The sequence below is a fragment of the Aethina tumida genome, chromosome 5, assembly GCF_024364675.1.
Source record: "Aethina tumida isolate Nest 87 chromosome 5, icAetTumi1.1, whole genome shotgun sequence".
NCBI lineage: Eukaryota > Metazoa > Arthropoda > Insecta > Coleoptera > Nitidulidae > Aethina > Aethina tumida.
Window position 1 is genome coordinate 127023 of NC_065439.1, and position 20595 is coordinate 147617.

The 20595-nt window shown below is 29.6% G+C and overlaps 1 protein-coding gene across 1 annotated transcript in view; it reads right to left on the reverse strand.

The window, feature by feature from the left end:
- The window catches only part of LOC109606796 (5-hydroxytryptamine receptor), a 47591-nt gene extending 44367 nt beyond the window's left edge, over positions 1 to 3224 (reverse strand). Inside the window, exon 1 of the mRNA XM_049967744.1 lies at positions 3071 to 3224. The gene's annotated coding sequence lies outside the window, so the exon portion shown is untranslated. The remainder of the gene's footprint in view (positions 1 to 3070) is intronic.
- Between the last annotated feature and the right edge of the window lie 17371 nt (positions 3225 to 20595).

Consider the following 20595-nt stretch of genomic DNA (forward strand, 5'->3'; position numbering starts at 1 on the left):
TGGTTACTGCATGAATTGAAACAAAATCACAAAAAACTCCATTAGGTTTATTCTTCTTTTACGCATCTTGAACAAGCTACATCGTCCCCCAAAACATATCCGGCATCTAGATCAATCGGTTCACGCAGCGCTGAGAAAATTAATTTTTCCTAATTTTCAGTATTTTTTGATTTACTCAGAAACGGTTACAAATAAAGACCTGAAACTCGCGCTATCGAAGTATCTTATTTGTACTAAGATTCCCTGAAATTATGAGCCCGATCTCTTTCTGGGGCCGATTCGGTATATTTATCGTCTCATGGCCTTTGTTTTTCTTTTGTTTCCAAAGTAGACTTTTGAATTGTTCACTATACTTTTTAATAAAGTTCAAATATTTTAATTGTACGTGGAAAATCTGTAATTCCTAATTATCACTGTGATTTTTATTCATGAGGAACAATTAAAGGGATGTTTTGAGAAATATATTTGGATAAAATAAGTGAAAACATATATAACACAAATTTATTATATATTATATTATTAGAATTTGCTGAAAAAAAATAATTAAAAACTGTTACACTTTAAAATTATAATTGTTTTCATGATAGTTAATATAAAATTCACTTATTGTTAAAAACAAGAATTTCTGGTATATTTACACTGTCGTCTATCTGATAATAGTTAAAACAAAGTAATACAGGTTTATATAATAATATCTTCACACTATTTGGTCAAAATGTTTTCTTTTTTTATTTCCAAGGTAGACTTTTAAAATTTTCACTGTAGTTCAAATATTTTATATAATAAAAATCCTAATTGATCATAAGATGCAGACTATTTAGTGGTCTGGTGCCGGTGTGACAATAAAAGTGAAACAGTTACGTCGGTGAAGTACTATCGAAGAAATTCACCAAAAATTTCACGTATGTATCCGTCATTTGTTAATGGAAAGGAACAAAAATGTTTCTTCCTAATGTCCACAACTGACATTGCAGAAGTTGAACGAAGAGGTCCTTTCACCAACTGATCAATATTTTTTCAAACATTTTGGCAACCTACGAGAGAACCCCGGAGTTCCATTCCTCCGGTATAAATAAACTTGTGTTATTATTTCCATTAAGAAAGCGTTGTTTAAGCTGAGATTTGTGCATGTTACCTTTAAGGTAGACAACCCAACATTTTATTGTGGTATAACGTAATAAATAAAGAGTGAAAAACTCAATTCATCATTTGATAAAAGCTGCGTAAATCAGTCAGTCAGTCGTAAATCTCGTTGCAGTTTGTTCCAGCTTCCATAAAAAGTGCACGCACGCTTTTTATTTTATCCGTATTGATTTCGTCTGCGTAAAAGCATCTGGTTAGGTGTGAGTGGATAAAAGGTAAAAGAATTATCGATATTGTCAATAAATAAAAGAAGCTTTGCTGACACAAATGAAGAAACAAATTGTGAATTGAATGGAAAAATTACGGCAATCAACAAAACGAAGCCAACCTAAATAATTTTTAGTGCTAATAAATTAAAACAAACGGGTAAACACCCAAAGTCAAATACAAACATTTTAAATATGTTTAAGATGTCGTGTAAATAGAAGTTAGAAGATAAATGTTTGCTTAATGAATGACTGGTGCTATTTATTTCCATTAATTACAAATACAAAACAATCAGTGCGACTAATTTGTTGTTTGTACTGCAAATAGGGCAAGCAATATTTTTAGTAACAAGGACTCGACTTGAATAAGGTGCACACATAATATAATAAATCGTGGGGAGACTGGATTCAATTGCAACACCACCAACGAATCGTTACCAAATCTGTTCCAAGTTTCGAAAGTGTAATGACGCATGACGATCGATAAACGTGATTTTTAAATGGAATTCCAGTGATTAATGTGTGGAATGTTTGATGAAAATAATTAGCGGCTCAAGTCCAATAAATCAGTGCACGAAACAAAAAATATCCGATAAACTTGCATTCTCGAAGTATTAAATTTAAAACTTAGGACAGTGCCTTTTAATTAGGGACGAATAATTTAATAAAAAGTAATGAGAGGAGCGACGGAATCAAAAGGGGTGACAACATTGGACAGAGTATCCGTGTTAAAATATTAAAATATGCATTTAAATATTGATTTTTGTAAAGTGAAACTATCCTAAATAAGGTCGTTTTAAACATCCTAAGATGAAATATTAAGAGATTTTGTAAATATAATCAACCACCGTTTGGATAAAGGTAAACCCTAAATATGCCGGAATGCAATTTCCCATATCCAATTGTAGGGATGAGGGGTGAAACGGGGGAGGGTACAAAATGATATAGTAAATACCGACGAAAGGTTATTTTAAACTTACTACATTACGAAGATCTTAGCGGGAGTTGTACACGAAATTGGGGAAAGATATTAAAATCTCGGAAGAACAGCTGCTACCTATGCCGGGGATGTTTGTCACTGCACCGTCCCCGGAAAATTTCAATTGAGTTGCGAACAATACGCGAGAAGAAACCACGAATTATCTTTTCCGGCATTACAAAGAATTTTTGGCGAAACCGCGTTTTAAATCTCTTCGGCCGTCTTATTAAAATTTCCTGCCAACGAATCAGTGTTTACGTAACAATATATCCTGGACTTAATTAACCAATTTATGGGAGAAACGCAGGTTTGCAAATTACGCAATTATGGTAGATGTGGGGTATTGTTTGAATAAATAATCTCAATGTTATTGCAGGACGTAAATTATACATTGAATTTGCAGGAAAAATTCGCAGCAATCATTTTCAGGAAAATCCTTAATTATATGTAATTAATTTTATTGTTTTTATGCATGTAATAATATAAAATGGAGTAAATAATAAAAACAATACAAGAAATACGATTAATATTAATTATAATTAGAATAATTATACAGAAACAACGAATAAATTGGTCAAATTTAAAGTTGAAAATGATGGAATTTTATTTGGGTGGTGTAAATCCCATAAATAATATTTCTTATAATATTTATAAATGTTTATTGATGGATAATAAGTGGATAATTTATTGAGTTATTGATGTTAACGAATGAATAATTGTTTAAAAAAAGCTTGCCACTTGCCTTAGCTGGGAGGCGTAACGAAAGAGCGTCGCCGGTCACTTGGTGCCGCACCACGTCCCCAAGTCGCCCCGACACAAGTCCGCGCGAACGAGCTGCCGAGCTGTCGATCGTGTTGGTCGAAACCGGCTCCGGGTCGGTCGTGGTCCGGGTGAGACTCGCCCGCTGCGACTGGCGGAATCTAACAAGTACCGAGGAGGTCGGGCGGCCGCCGCGGCGCTCTCGATGACGTCGCGACGCGTCGCACACGCAAGCGCCGCCACATTCCGGAGCGTCGGACGCCCCGCGATCGGTCCCCGTTGCACGTCGGAATCGGAAACGGGGGAAAAAACACCGAGAGCGTCGCGATGTTTGTTTGCGATGTGCGAGAGTTTGACCCGTTTCGGGCTCAAGTTTTAACTTTATTTATTTACTGATTCCGATGGGTCTGCGGAGGTTTCCGGAAAATTCGCCAAATTTACCGGATTACACTAAAAAAAATATATTATTAAACCATCAAAAATAAAATTACATCTTATTTTAATTAATTAATGTTGTTTCTTAATTTGAAAATAACAAAATTGTGTTCCAGATCATTTAATTGACACACACCAAAGAAAATATGAAATAGATGGTCAAAATTTGAGACGTTCAATAGTGAAGTTTCTCCTGAAGAAATTATTGCCCCTCAAGTTTTCAGGTTTTCTACTCATATTTCTATAACTTTTGGTCCGATAGTGTTTAAATTTGGTATGTATAATCCTAAAATATACACCTATAATTCAACAAGATAAACTTTTTCCATAATGTCAGAGTAGTGTAGAATGTGGGGGTGATTGTCTTTTCATCGCCACCGAATATTTTTAAAAAATTTTAAGTGTTTCGCACAATAACAACAATAACCACAATAATAACAATAACAACAATAATAATAATAACAACAATAATAACAATAATAACAGTAATAATAATAATAACAATAATAACAATAATAACAATAATAACAATAATAACAATAATAACAATAATAACAATAATTACAATAATAACAATAATAACAGTAACAATAGTAATAACAATAATAACAATAATAACATGTGAAAGAAACAATTTTTGAAATTTAAATTTGATGAACTATATTTTCTTCAGAAAAAACTTCAGGAAAAAAAATTTATTTAGACATCTTCATTATTAGTCATGTTCTAACTGTTACTAAATTTTTACCACCCATTTTGGAAACAACTTGTACATTAAATAATATATATATTTAAAAAAAACAATAATATTAATTTTGTATATTTATATAAACTAACAAAGAGAAGATTAAACCATTGATTATCAGTAAACAACAACAATAACATTGATATTATATATGTGTAATAATATTTTACACATAATTGTTATGTGTCCTCAAATTATCAATGTCAAAAATTTAGTTAAGGGTTGACAACTTACACTGAAACTTACGTAGTACAATAGTAAAAGTTTTAAACATATGTTTTAATATAATTGCAGACCATTCATTAAAAGCGATATGAGAAACATGTAAATTTGAGTGCCCTTTTATTTAAGTACACACATACATATAGAGAATGTTAAATCCCACAGTAGATAACAGGGCCCGTGTTACATGTTACATGTGAAACAGATGAGGGTCACGTAAAAGATAAACGCTAAATAAATACATTTATTTATGTTTTTACGCTAGTTATGTGAGGAACGGTGAAAATTAAATTGGATTTTTCAATGTAATAAATAAAACAACTCGATATTACATGCCATTATTAATAACCCCCACAGATAGGTATCAAATTGTCTGATTGATAATTATTTATTAAAAAAGCTTTTCGGTCATTATGCGGACCAACAATAAAAAACATTAATTTATTTTAGACTATGACTAACTGAGTAATAAAATTTCAATGTAAACAAATTAATTTAAAATCTTGCCAAAATTGTTGAATTAAATTTTATTTTTATTCAAAATTGTCTACTGAAATGTCATCGCAATGAAAGATAAATAATTTTGAAATAAAATACAAACACTAAAAATTATCCTTGAAATTTTTTTTAGTTTGCTATTATTGGCTAATATCTCTATTGCCATGAGTTTTATTATGTACTAGTATAAATTTTAGACAAAAATAACTTATATTTGTTGATGTGTAAATGACTCATAAACTCAAAAAACTATATTATTATTAAAATGAATGAATTTATAACAATCAAGATTTTGAAAATAGTAGAAAGAATCTAATGAGTTAAAATGTATGTACTTAAAATGCTCAGTCAATCATTTGCTTACAGGAATTACATCGTATTCAATGATCAATTTTGAAATTAGAGTGCACTTCTGCAGCCATAAAAGTAGAAAGAATATAATGAGTTAAAATGTATGTATGTAAAATGTTTAATCAATTAATTGCTTACAGGAATTACATCGTATTCAATGATCAATTTTGAAACTGGAGTTCATATCTGCAATTATAAAAGTAGAAAGAATTTAGTGAGTTAAAATGTGTGTATGTAAAATGCTCAGTCAATCAAATGCTTACAGGAATTTCATCATATTCAATCACCAATTACAGTCCTCGTCTACAGCCATGAAAGTAGAAAAAATGTAGTGAGTTAAAATATATGTACGCAAAATCTTTAGACAATCAGTTGCTTACAGGAATTTCTATAGTATTCAATGATCAAATATGAAATTAGTGTTAATGTCTGGAGTTTGAAATTGAAAACTTTTTTAACATAATGAACATATTTTACACATATTGTGTAAATTGACGAAAAGAGACAATGGACCAATTAAAAAAGCATACAATTTTAATTTAATTAAAATATTACGTCAAAAATACATTGTAAATTTAATATTCAAATATTGATTATGGTGAATTTGATCTCGATAAAATTTACGTATGTAAAATAATCAATTAACTAATAACTTACTAGAATGTCGTCGGATTCAATGACAAATATTGAAATTGAACACGAACGCCAACAATTACCCTTGAATTTTTTTATTAGGCTATTATTACAAAAGTTATCATACACAATCATGGATTTAAAAACGATTTGCCATGTTTAAGTTATTAATAATGTAAATGAAATTGGAAGTTTATAAAAATTATTTTTATTTTGTGGGTGTCTATCATCTGAGAAAACTCTTTAGTATTCTGAAAATAAAAACATAATTACTTATTTAAATATATTTTATGGTTAATAATCTAGTGCCTTTAAATTCGTAGAGTAAATGTCAATCCTTTATTTTATTATTTCTCTTTTTGGTCATAAAATACGTTGGTAATTTCGATTCATTTCCTGAATATATTTTAACCTTTTCATTGCAGCTATAATTAAAAAGTTCTTATAAACTATTCAAAAAATAATTTATTGTAAAATATGTAAATTAAATTCTGTGAATGGCAGACTGTTTTAAATTTTATCAATATTTCATATTAATTCGTAATGTTTCAACTTTTGTGAATACCACTTTTTCTCATTTCAAGTATAGAAAATAAATATGTTATAAAAAGTAAAGTGAAAACTTTTTTAATACAACGAGAACATTGAATACATTTTTTACGTATTGATAAGAAGAGAAGCAGACATTGAATTCCACAAAGAAATTATAAAAAACACGTAATACTTTAATATGCCTCCTTAAAAATATTAACCAAAATATTAGATGGAAAATGCTTTCCAATGATGAGCTCTTAATTTTAATAAGATCATCCTCATCTCAGTTTTCCATTTTTTCTTCGGTTCCATATGACAAAATCCATATGTCGTCATTGACGGCTCTACAAAAAAGGTACCTTACAATTTTTTCATAACTCTTATCATTTAGAAGATGTCGGAAGTCAAAGTTAGAAGAATTTAAAATTTTCTGTTTTACTTAAAATTAAATTTTATAACTCGTCGATAAATTAATATTATAAAATGTGCAACAATGGTATATCTTCGTAGGAAATTGAATGCTCTTCAAAAAAGATATCTAACAGTTTTTTCATAACTTAGAAGATAGCGGAGATTAAAGTTTCAAGAATTTAACAAAAATTTCATTTTTACTTATAAAATTTAGATAAATAAATATTATAAAATGTGTAACACTCTTAAAAAAAGGTATCTGTGGTTAATCGATTACTCTAATCATTTAGAAGAAGATTCGCATTCGAATCCCAATGCGTACTGATTTAAATATTTTTTAATACATATTTTAAACTTATCCGTTAAATATATTTTTTGTAGAGTATTCAATTCTCTACAAAAATATAAGTTGAACATTTTATAATATTTATTTGTCTACGATGTATAAAATTTAGAAGTAAAACAGAAAATTTTTGAATTCTTCATATCTTCTAAACGGTAAGAGTTATGAAAAAATTATAAGGTACCTTTTTTGTACAGCTTTCAGTTTTATACAAGAAATGTAAATAGAAATTTTCTGTTCGATCAAGTAATGGCGAAATTTTGCCATATGGAACTGAAGAAAAAATGGAAAAAAATTTCCAGTGTCGGAAATTAAAAACAATCGATGGAATCGTCGACTTGTTGGCCCATCTTAATATTTAACTCTAGTAAAAAGTTTGTATAAACTATTCTAAAATAATTTAATGTAAAATTAAAACAAATCTAAACAAAAGTATATACATATGACATTTAAATTTTTTTATCATTTCGAGTTAATTCCATATATTCCAACTTTTTTAAATGTTTTTTTTTTTTTCACTCTCAGTGTAGTGTAGAAAATACATTATCAAAAAAAAAAAAAAAAAATAATACAACAATGATATTGAATACATATCACACAAATTGTTTGATAAATAATAAAATGATGCATGTAAAATGATCAATCAGTTAATTGGCTACTGAAATGTCATCGTATTCAATAATAAATATTGAAATTAAACACAAATACCAAAAATTATCCTTGAATTATTTTTAGTGGGCTATTATTAGCAACGAATTGGACAAAAATTCCACCTATAAATGGAAACGATTTTGTCATGTATTGGTATTATTAAAGTGACTGAAACTTAACATTTATACCCATCATTTATTATTATTCTGGAAGGATCTATTATAAGAGAAATCATACTAAAATATTGTAAAACAATATTATTATTTAAGTATCTTCACTGATAATAATCTAGTGATGTCACGTGTGCAGAATAAATAATTATTATTATTGCTATTAATTCGAATTTTGCACTTTAATCTCTCGTATGCTTTAATATGTTGCTATAATTCATATGTAACTAGAAATAATCATTTTTTATAAACTTTCTAAAGTTGTTTAGTGCAAAATATGCAAATAAAATTATCATTGTGGTTCAACTGTTATCATTGATTTGTATTAATTCATTATATTCCAACTTCTCTCTATGCTCTTTTTGATATTATAAAAAATAAAGCAACATTTTTTTTTAATACAACGAGAATATTGAATACATATTATACAAATTGACTAGAAGAGAGGATGCGGAACATGAAATCCGTAGGGAAATTATAAAAAGCACGTAATATTTTAAGGTGCTTTCTTTTTTAAAAGGAAAAGTATCAACTAAAATATTCCTTTGAATGACATTACACACTTAATGTTCAAAAACGATTTTGTCATGTTTCAGTTTATTTATACGGAAATTAGAAAGTTACAGCAATCATAGATAGAAGTGAAAATTTGGAACTTTTAGTATTAAAATTTGAAATTTCATAATGTTTAAATCAATCTATTGACACTCTGAGCAACAATTAAATATTAATTAAATTAATTAAATCCACAGGAAATTGTAAAAAGCCCTTTTTAAAAAAGAAATAAACTAAAAAATTTTATAGAATAAGTTAGTATTCAAAAACTAATTAACTAAGGTAAATGTATGTATGTGAAATAATAAGTTAGCCCATTGATTTTTGGTATTAAATTATAAATATTGAAATTAATCACAATTAACATTAAAAATTATCCTAAACATTTTTTTAATTGACTATTACTACCGGCGAATGGAAATGGAATTGAATTAAAAACGACTATATCATTGTTTAAGTTTATTATTTGAATGGCTTTGTATTTTATGACAATAACCTGTAGTGATTTCATCTCTGCAAAATAAATATGCTTTTGATTTGAAATATGTACTTTTATCTATAAAATAACCTTTAACATAAAGAGCTTATTTAACGTAATAATTTTATGTTTAGATTTTGGAAATTATAATACAACTAGAATATCGAAATACGTATTATACATATTGACGGGGGAAAAAAGGAGAGCTTGAAACCCAAAGGGAAATTATAAAAAGCACAAGTCATCAAGTTCAATGATTAAACACAAAATTTTTCAAACTCAGTACGTGATCTCATTTTTAATTGCCATTTAGATAAAATATTCAAAATGATGATTATTTTGGATAAAAAGAAGTGGACCTTTAAGACTCATGATTTCAATTTTTTATTAATTAAAGATGCCAAAAACCCAATTATGGAGATTTTAGAAAAAGTTTTTTGTAGAATCTGTTTTAATTAGTTTTTACATAATAAATAAGTAATATGCATCTAATTACTCCAGAAAAGAATAATTTACCAGTTTCATAAGGTGCACTTTATCTCGATAAAATATATGTATGTAAAATGATCAATCAAATTATGTTAAATATATGATGAATAAAGGATGATAAGAAAGAATGTGAGACAAGTAACTTAAATTTCATGTAAAAAGGTAAATTGATGTTGTTATGACGCCCTAAGGGCAAACTGTGTGATAAATTAGGTTCGACATGAAAGAAGAGCATTAAAGGATGATTATAGTGTCTGACGAATAACGTTTATTATAAATAAGTATACTTGAAAGCAACAAAATATTATATTATTATGTAGTTAATCGTATTCTTCACACAATATATTATATAAAATGATAATAATTTTAATACTGACTGCTCAGTTACACTAAAAATTAACAGTAAATCTTTCATTTTTTAATAGTATTTCAGCTGACTGTGATTTACATTTCAATACTATTAAAGAAATTGCTGTTATTAGGACCTTGAATAAGTTCTCGCTGTTTCTGTTATGAAATAAAAGCTTTATTTAAATTTAAGGAATAAAATATTATTATTACAAAATAAATTAATTTCATAAAATTTACAAACAAAATAAAAAAATAATATAATTACATTATGTAGGACATATTTATTTTAGAGTAATATCTTATGAATATTTTTACGTAAATTGCCTAAATAAACAGTGCATGGCAAAAGTAATATACGCGTGAAAATTTATATGTGATATATAACGTAGGTGGTAAAAGTTCGGCATTAGAAAATAGACAGCGTTTTGCATAACCCAATTTCAAAAAGGATTTTTAATTTAGAACGCGACCCAGATAGTGCCCGAAGTACAAACAGAATATAGAAAGTTTCGCGCTTTATAAAATTAATTTTGCCGCACGTAGTCTTATCTTAAGAGCTTTTGTCGTGCATTTCACACGTACCGGTAATAAAATTGGACCGGAGTTGCGGAGTGGACACGGGAAATTACTTAGGATCATTAAATTATTATGAGGCCAATAATTATCCGGAACGCTTAGACACCAGCATTCCTACAATGCAGTCTCAGCCGGTCGTAATTGCACGTGTCACCTGAGGGACAACTAATCAAATTCCCTCCGGAGAATGGGCCGTACGCCTTTTCGACACCATCTTGTTTCCGGAACTGCCGCTGATGATATACCCTCCCAATAATAAATGATTTAATTACCTAATACTCATTTTTTTGACCCTATCCTTTTAATTTGTGGCGGTTTTAATTTATTTAAAACACAAAAAATCGTAATTAATTATCCGACATTGTTCATGTGAAATCTAAACAAGATCTATCTGATCATTACTATTGTTCAAACCTCCATTCGTGTCCATAGTAAATTAAGTGACGAAATAAATTGGGTTGGCAAAAGGCCAATTAAAAAGCAATTAAAAAATGATAAATAGTAATTAGTCGGGCGGGCACTAATCAAGTTAAATTGTCGGCTGAAAATTCGGTGTATTACAGGGAGTTGTCTATAAATGAGAGTATTGTAGACGATAATTAATTTTACTATCTGACATGTGACAGGCTACACATGAGAACATTCATTTACTCCATGGCAACCGTTTGTTTTCGTTACCCAAAGAAATTAGCATTTCAGACTCTACCCACTGGTATTAGTATTGTTCGGGATGGTTATTACCTTTCTATTGTCGCAAGAAATACAACCAACTTATATACAAATTAATTGGTTAGAGCTGAGTTTTTCTGTCCATTATATATGTCAAACTATTAAAGTTTAATATTATCGGCTTAATAAACTTTACATCTAAATACAAAGGGTTGTTTCATGAAAGGGGAAGCGAAAATATAATTTATTGCTCAAGATGAATCGCCTGGGGTCCATTGTCTTAAATCCACTTTCTAATTTCTCCACTGTCTCAGAAACTTTTCAAATCAATTTGTGTAATATCTTCAGATCTTCATTTGTAAATTTGATAATGACAGATGAATTAAAGTAGTGATTGATTAAATCTTAAATTTTCCCAACTAAACTTGAACAAGGGTAACTGCCCTAATATATAAAACTGATCAAGTGGATATTTATAGGTAAACAACAAAACTCAATTTACTAAGCTCTATTAAACAAAGCTTAGCTTATCTTTGAACGGAGATTACGATTAACTCCCCCCCAAGTTAGTTAATTTAAAGAAAAATGTCGAGTTGGAAATTTTACATTATGAAAGCTGTTTAGGAGTAAAGCAATTAAACTGCGACTATCTTATTTAATCCAATTTATTATCGTAAATATCTTAATCACATTGTCATGGAAGTGTCCATGTATGAAAGACTGATCCCGCCGTATCAATTTATGCAGTGTTTAAGTTGGCAGTGAAGACGTTAATTGGCCGTTAGTTAAAGTTCAGGCGTCTCAGAGGGTGGTCATATCGACATGACGCCGACAACGTCTTTATTATCCCACCCCATCACCCCTAACTTAATGTATTCACTTGTCTGTCGCCTTCCTTGTACAACTACATAGTTGCCTTACGTAAATACGCTTTTCCTTCCACCTATTGATCTTTCATTTATTATTGAAGAAATTGACGTCGGGGATTTGCTCACTGATACTTACTTGTCATTCGTAAGTCATGTTAGTCCCATACACAAATTATGGAGAAGGTAAATGTAAAGGTGGTTAACATTTAAGTATTGGTAGAACACGTCCAATAATGAAGAAATTCTTTTCTGAAGTAAATACAACCCCTCATATATAAATTTCAAAAAACACTTGTAACTTTAAAACAATTAGTTTTTTAATTTTTAACACTTACTTTTCCGAATTTTTTAAAAATAGTAAAAATTGAAAATTGGCTTCTATAGAGGAATGTATAAGGAAGACTCACACCAAATTTCAAGTAAATCGGTTCAGTAGAACTTGAGAAATCATGACAAGTATTTATAAAACATAATTTTGAGTAAAGTTAAGTCACAAATTGATATTTTATACTTACATTTTTTCAATTTATTCCTGCTTCATACATGGGACCTTCTACGACCACGAAAATACCAAAAGAATTGAGGAGGCAACATGATTGCAGGTAGACGGGGACGATCCCTAATGTCTTTTGTTCCATATATTGCGGCCGCGTTGGTTTGGACGTCGCCTCACTAAAATAGTTATATCTCCGAAAATAATTTGAATTTTGAAAAATCCTCTTGAGGACATATTCTTAAATGGTTAAGCTTTGATAATATACAACAATACTTTTTAGTAAATATGTATGTTCTTTACATTTTAAATAAAACATATTGTAATAGAAACAGCGAGAACTTATTCAAGGTCCAAATAAATTAATTTCGAAAAATTTACAAAATTAAATAATGTCATTAGTTTGTAATTAAGTGAATATAACATATTATGTATGAGAAATTTAGTTTAGTGAAATATCTTATGAATATTTTTACAAAAATGTCTTAAGTAAACAGTGCAAAAAACAATTTCCTCAATTTCTAGATCTATTATTAATATAGATTTTAAGATCCATATTATTATATATTGATAATTTATAAGGATTATCTATAAACATCAACAACTAAAATTTATCTATATTTTTGCTATTATAGATGCATTTAAAAATCACAGATATCTCCTGATTTACAGTTTCAATCATAAAATCAATATCAGTATCAGCAATGTACAGCATTGTATCGTCTGCAAATATACAAATATTTCACGATATCATTTATACATAAATTGAACAAAGCAGACCCTAGCAGTGATCCTTGTGGAACACCACTTCCATTTGTTAATCCGGATAAAAAGTTTTTAAATTAGACTTTCAAACCATTTAATTACAGCTCAATCAAAGCCAACTTCTGTAACAATATGATCAGCCGGACGCTTCTAAATCTCTCATGAAATCCAGATAAGTGCTGATAATCTTATTATTTTCTGTGCCACTAAACCATTGAAAATGATAGAAGAGTCGTGTACGACAACCACTTTGATCATTTCCAATGATATTTTTGTAACAATATTTGATTAACAACGATTTATTTATCTAGGATCTTTCATTTGATCCCTCACTATAAGGATTAAGGTTTGGTGGCCAATTCCCACGACCTCGAACCCCCAGAATTTACGTCACCGTATCCTTATACAAAATGTGTAGTATTACACTGAATTGTAGGTAGGTAGTTTGTTTTAATTTTTTATAATGTTGGTAGTTAATCTTGCAAGTAAATGATAAAATTAAATATAAATTCAGTGGAATTTAATGTTAGGTTAGTTTAGTTATTTTCCGGAGTTAAATTTCCGCGGCCTTGATCGCACAAGTATGATATATTAAATCGTACTGGTACGACTTAAGAAATTATTTCTAATTTTTATCTACTCTCAACTTCAGTTACTTTCATTTCTCATATTAATGCGAATTTATAATGTGTGGAAACAAGAAGATATGGATAAGGCGTTAACCCAATTATTAAAGGGAGTTATTGGATTTAGAAGTTCATACGTAATATAACATCCCCAAACCAACGTTGCGGCGTCATTTTAAATGGTTGAATAAGAATGTCAAAGTAGGTCAAAAGATATGACTGAAAACATGAACATGAACACGAAAGAGTTGATTACACATTAATCAAGCTTCTTTGACCTAACAGTAACTGACCTAAGAAATGCAAAATCATGGTAGATCATCACGATGTTTGTGGTAGAGATAACAAAAGAACAAACAAATATGTATGTGATAATTATATTATTTGAATAAGCGCCTATGTGTTTCTATCTGTGAACATATTAATAAAAATATGCGTTTAAATTATTAATGTTGCCTAATAAATAGGTATTAGGATATACATCCTAAATTTAAACACCTGAGGTTACAAACATATGAGAAAAAATTGATTTTAGAATTTTAAATTTAGATTTAAGTTTTATTTTCTTCAGGAAAAAAATTTATTCATAAGAAGAAAAAATGTGTATGTGATAATTATATTATTTGAATAAGTACCTATGAGTTTTTATCTGTGAACATACTAATAAAAATATGCGTTTAAATTATTAGTGTTGCTTAGTTATTAGGTACGACTTAAGTTACAGGCGGTACGACTTAGTCGTGCCGATGTAAATTTAAATAAAAAACCACATTTTTCTTTACTTTAAAGATTTTCTAATTTAATTATAATTATAAAATTTGACAAAGCCTAAATTTTGTATGATCCTTTTCTTAAATATTACAACCGGAGCAACTTTACCTTATGTATTTTAGCATAACTCATCCCAAATTTAAATACCAGAGGTTACAAAAATATGAGAAAAAACAATTTTAATATTAAATTTTGTTTTAAACTGTATATTCTTCAGAAAAAAAATTATTCATAACTTGTTATTGGACTGGCTTCCAAATTACCACCTCATTCAGAAACACCTTGTATTTTGTAATCAGATTAAAGTAAAAAACCCAACAAATATGTGGGGGTAGCAGACATGAACACGAAACAAAACCGAGCGACATATGAAACAAACAGGAAAGACAAACAACAGTAATACCAGCAAATTACACATTCAAGATTGCAGCCAAATCGGATATGCGCCTAGCAGTAAAGCGGTAAAGAATGAACTTTACAAAGCGGAGGCAATGTCCCTTTGCACATTCATATTACTTGTATTAAACCCGTGTGCATTACGTATGCAACGACAACAGTTCATAATTCACATAATACATAATGGTTAGCGTGATATTAGTTTGTTGGGGAATTTATCCTAATGGAACTGTTCGGTACATGTTTGGAGCCAAAATTGATGAAGCTTACTTTAAGTGTTACACGTTTATGCGTAATTAAAAGTTTACACGTAGCTTGTTAAAATTAATTCCATTGTTTTGCATTGTTTAAACAATTAAACACCCCGAAACTGGCCCTGTTAGTTACATAAAAGGCGAGATGAGAATCCGAAATTGTCGTCGCCTTAGGTCATAATTCATTAATTAAGCGTCCCCAGAAACTCAATTTGAAAAGTTTCAGAGATAAGCATTCAGGTGCGCACCCCTGAATCATAATAAAGCCGCCGTTTTTATAACCGTACCCACTTTTATAATTGCACACGTTTTTCACCGCCTGCACGACTGAATTATAAATTACACGCGAGTCGTGATGCAGAAAACTTACGTACATCTGTTAAATGCGATATACGATATATGTGTATCCATTAAGCCCAACCCCTCGTTCTTTAACGGGTTAAACCTTCGCCTCGATCGTATATCACGGGTTCTTTCCGTTCAGTTAGCGGGGAATATCGAAGCCGCATATGTAAACTGAACTCCCTTCGGCGGAAGAAAGGGCGGCGTGATTTTATTTGAGTTCATGTGCGAAAAAATCTAAATGTGACCCATTGAATCGAAATGGAAACGATTTAGAATAACAGTCGGAACGTTTCCAACCAAACTTAGCTTGTGAGATTTTTTTAACACAATAATAATAATAGTAATAAACATTTATTGTCTAACAAACAGACAAACACACCTACACCTTTACAAGAAGAATAATATCAAAAAATAATGTATGTATACACATACTGATTGGAAAGTCTTTGATCCTACTGAATTATGAGAGAGACATTATGCATGACAGAGGCAGTAATATATTCCCACTACGGAGCAAATTTGCAGATTTTAGTTAGATTCAGTTAGTTAGATGTTTGAAAATTAAGCCGGACGGACTAGTCATTAACAAACAGTATAACTAAAGGAGGTCTTAAACTTGAATCTTGAGCCACACCTGAAAGAACTTACTAGGAGGTAAATTAAAATTATTAAACCTTACATATTGTTTACGATTAGACAAATACGGTGCAAAAAGACTTCTGAGATCAAAATTATCAAGTTTGTTAATTATTAGTGCGGGGTCAATACAATAAGTCTTATAAAAATGAATATATACCTAATTAATAACATCAGTTTGCTAACTTAGCCTCAGCTGTATACTGAACAATTGAAGTTAAGTTTGTTGAGGCTAATATTGGTGGAAAGAAGTCATTCTGTTGCGCAAATATTATATAAGATTTTTAATAAAAGGAAATATCAGTTTATGGTAGTTGAATTAGTTTTAAGAGATATATTAAATGTGTGTACGAAAAAACAGCGACACACTCTCTAGCAGAAAATTGAGTATTCGGTCACATCCTGCAGCAGTAGCTTACGTTATAAAATGATATATAAAGAACTAAATTTAGAATTGTTTAACATAAAATTTAGGTTTCATAATTTGTAAAAGTTTGTCAACATCAGCAAATAAATATTATTCTTTAGAATGTAATAATAACTGAAGGAGAGTAATGAATGTAAAAATGACTAGTTACATTATTCTTCAATAATTATATAGTTTTTAACATATAATATTTCAATTATATCATATTCACTGTGTACATGTAGACTGTAGGCCATAAACTTTAAGGATTTACTCTGCATCGTTCAACATTAACTAATGTAACGATGTTTACTGAGTATGTGTCAAGTGAAATGGATAAAGGTGGTCACGTCCACGTTATGCTCAACAAATTAAACTACCTTAGATTTAACAATTACACTATTCAGCCACTGTCTTCGTAGCTTAGTGAACGAGAACAATGTGTTAGCTACAATGGTTTAACTCGAAATTCTGCTTGGATCGCCTCTTTGATTTCTATTCATTAATGATTTATTATTATTATTATTTATTAATTATTACCATTACTATTACTGTTACTAATTATTACTTATTGTTACTAATTACTAATTTCCTAAAAAGTACGTTTTAGAGCTTTGACAGTAGGAGGAACGTGAAAATATAGAATTTAGAAACAGCACAGTGCATTAGTTACTACTAATTACTAATTGCTAATTGCTAATTGCTAATTGCTAATTGCTAATTACCAATTACCAATTACCAGTTACCAGTTACCAATTACCAATTACCAATTACCAATTACCAATAACCAATTACCAATTACCAAATACCAATTACCAATTACCAATTACTAATTAAACACCAATCACCAATTACCAATTATTAATTATAATTAGTAGTACAATTAAACAAATGAATTTCAGATATAGACACAAAGCATTTATTACATTAAAAACATATAAAATACTATAAATAAAATAAATACATTAACTAATTATGAAATTTATCCAAAATAATGGTTCTATAAATACATTTATTGATGACAATTAACTGCCCCAGCAATAATGTTTTTGATTATTAAAATATAATCCAATAAAAGTATGCAAAATTATATTTACCATTTTTAATTAAAGTGTATAAGTAAGAAAATGAAGAAATCAAAAGTTTGTTCTAAATGAACGTTTAAAATTGATACCATCAAAAATCAATACAACATTGTCATAAAATTAATACAAATTAAGAAAGTTATTTTTAAAGTACATTTGTTTGCATGTATTTAAATTAAGGGTATGAAAAATCACCTATTCTGATATCGAAAATAATCTCAACATACAATATAATATGAAAAATATAAATTCTTTCGTATATAAAAAATTAAGGCATACCAGACTCAGATAATTTGGGAACATGGGATTAGTAGTGTCATCTTAAAACCAATTTTTAAACACAAGTATACAGGATGGAGCCTGCGTCGCCATCTAGTAGTGCGTAGCTTAATTAAATATTGATCTTGGGCCATTAATTAATAGAGTGCTCTTTCATACTAATTATCCTGAAATGCACTACATATATATACATATAATATTAAATTTGTGTATTATTATTTGATAACAGAATGATTAGATCTCATTTAAACACATAATTCATTTCTATTAATACCATGGCAAATGGAAACATGAATAAGCCGAAACGGAAACAAAAGTATAAATTTAAAATTAAAAGGTATGTAATAAAAATATATTATACATAAATGTTTTTATTAATAAAATTTCAGAATACCAAACAATGCGATTAAATGCTTTAAAAAATACGCTAAGTTAACGGCAGCTGCGATTTTAGTGATCACTATAATAGGCATTTTTATAATAATTTACTTAAAATTCTATTGGTTCGAAGCTACGTCTGTAACTGGTTCCACTAATAGACGCTTCTCCAGTATCAAGAACGGGGAACTTATAACAACATCTATTTGTTCATTAACTGGAGACTGTGAAATTCACTGTAACGATGCGGAGAACTTCGAAAGTTTCTTGGCTTCCTTAATGGACATCAATATATCGGTAAGTAATTGGTTTATAAATGTTAAGTAACTTGGCATCCATTTATAGTACATACAGCTCGTATAACTTCTTAAACTACATCCTCTAAAAAGTGCCAATGATTTTTATTTTTAGAGCGGTTGTCAAGTTAAGCTTAAATTGAATAACGTTCCTCTAGGAGATAGAGTGAAGGAAGGATGGTTAAACAATTATCCAAATGATATAAAGAGTTTATCGATATATTCTAACGACCTAGAAGATATTGGAGCCAAAGCTTTCTCTGGTAAACCCTTTGGGCCTCTAGAACTGGAACTGGTAGAAACCCACATAAAATATTTAAAAGGAAACATGTTCGAAGGCTCAAAAATAACCACTTTTGCCTTTAGACTAGATAACCCTGGGTATAGTATAAAAGTTGAAAGCAACGTCTTCGGTCAAATTGCCAACACTTTAATTTCGTTGCAATTCACCAACTGTTTGGATGATCCGGTGGCCATACAAAATATGACTGGTCAATATGCAACGAACATTTTAACCACCCTGAACATCTTTGACCTGAGGGAGAATTTGATAAGCAATTTAAACGCAAAGTCATTTGTCAGGACCAGAAAGCTGACTTCATTGTATCTGACCTCAAGTAAGCTACTGAGCCTGGACGTTGCTTCATTTCATGGATTGGACTCGTTGGAATTGTTACAATTGGAGGATAATATAATTGAGATATTGCCTGAAGGAATTTTCGACCAACTTGTCTCCATTAAACACATATTTATCAATAAGAACAATTTTATGTGCAATTGTAGTATGGTGTGGTTCAAGGATTATTTTAAAAAGCACAAAGACGACTATTTTGATCAGAGCCAATTTAAGTGTAACAACGATTTTGATTATTCAGACTCTGTGTTTTGTGATCAGGACACCAGCGAGGATGATGGCACAATAACAACAACACCAGCAGTGAATCTACTCGACATAAATTGTAAAATGGCACCTGCTGTAGTACCAATTTTTGACAGACGTGAACTCAGTCATCATGATAGTATCACCAACAGTTTACTGACCATCAATCAATTGTATTACAACGATGACGTCTCCATTGAAATTATAATAGATAACTTGGAAGTCTATGAGGGTTACCATTTATTATACTTTACGATGGAGAAAAATGTTAAATGTTTTACTCAAATTTCCAATAACCTAGTTCTGCCTAATTTGCCTTACAACGAAACTTACACTGCATGTTTTATGGGGAACTCCTCCACCAAAACGAAACCTTCCGACTGTATATCTTTCAGGACTCCACTGCATCTATTAGATCAATCATTTCTGAAAAACAAAAATATACCTGTAGTTATAACATTGGTGACCTTAGGCTTTCTAATTCTTAGCACAGTGGATGTCGTTGGTGTTTTCTATTTAATACGAAAGTATCCAAAGCTAATTAAAGGCAATAAAAGGGTAGTTATTATAAAAAATTCTGGATTTGATGCAATTTTGATGCCCAAAAGTCATAAACTACAATCTAAAATTGGCTATTTTCTTAAAAGAAAATTTTATAGGAAACACAGCAACAGAACATGTGAACCACCTTTACCACCCAATCACCCCACCAAAAAATAACTTATCTAATTTCTTTATACTTATATTTATTATTTATGCACCATATGTATTAGTTAAACAATATAAAGTTAAAATAATAACTTTAGTTTTTTATTTATTATAAAATAACTAACATCACCTAATTTTTCAGCCTTTCAATAATTCCCCAACCAGAAAATATATACAGATTGAGGATGGTGAAGTTGATTTTACCATACT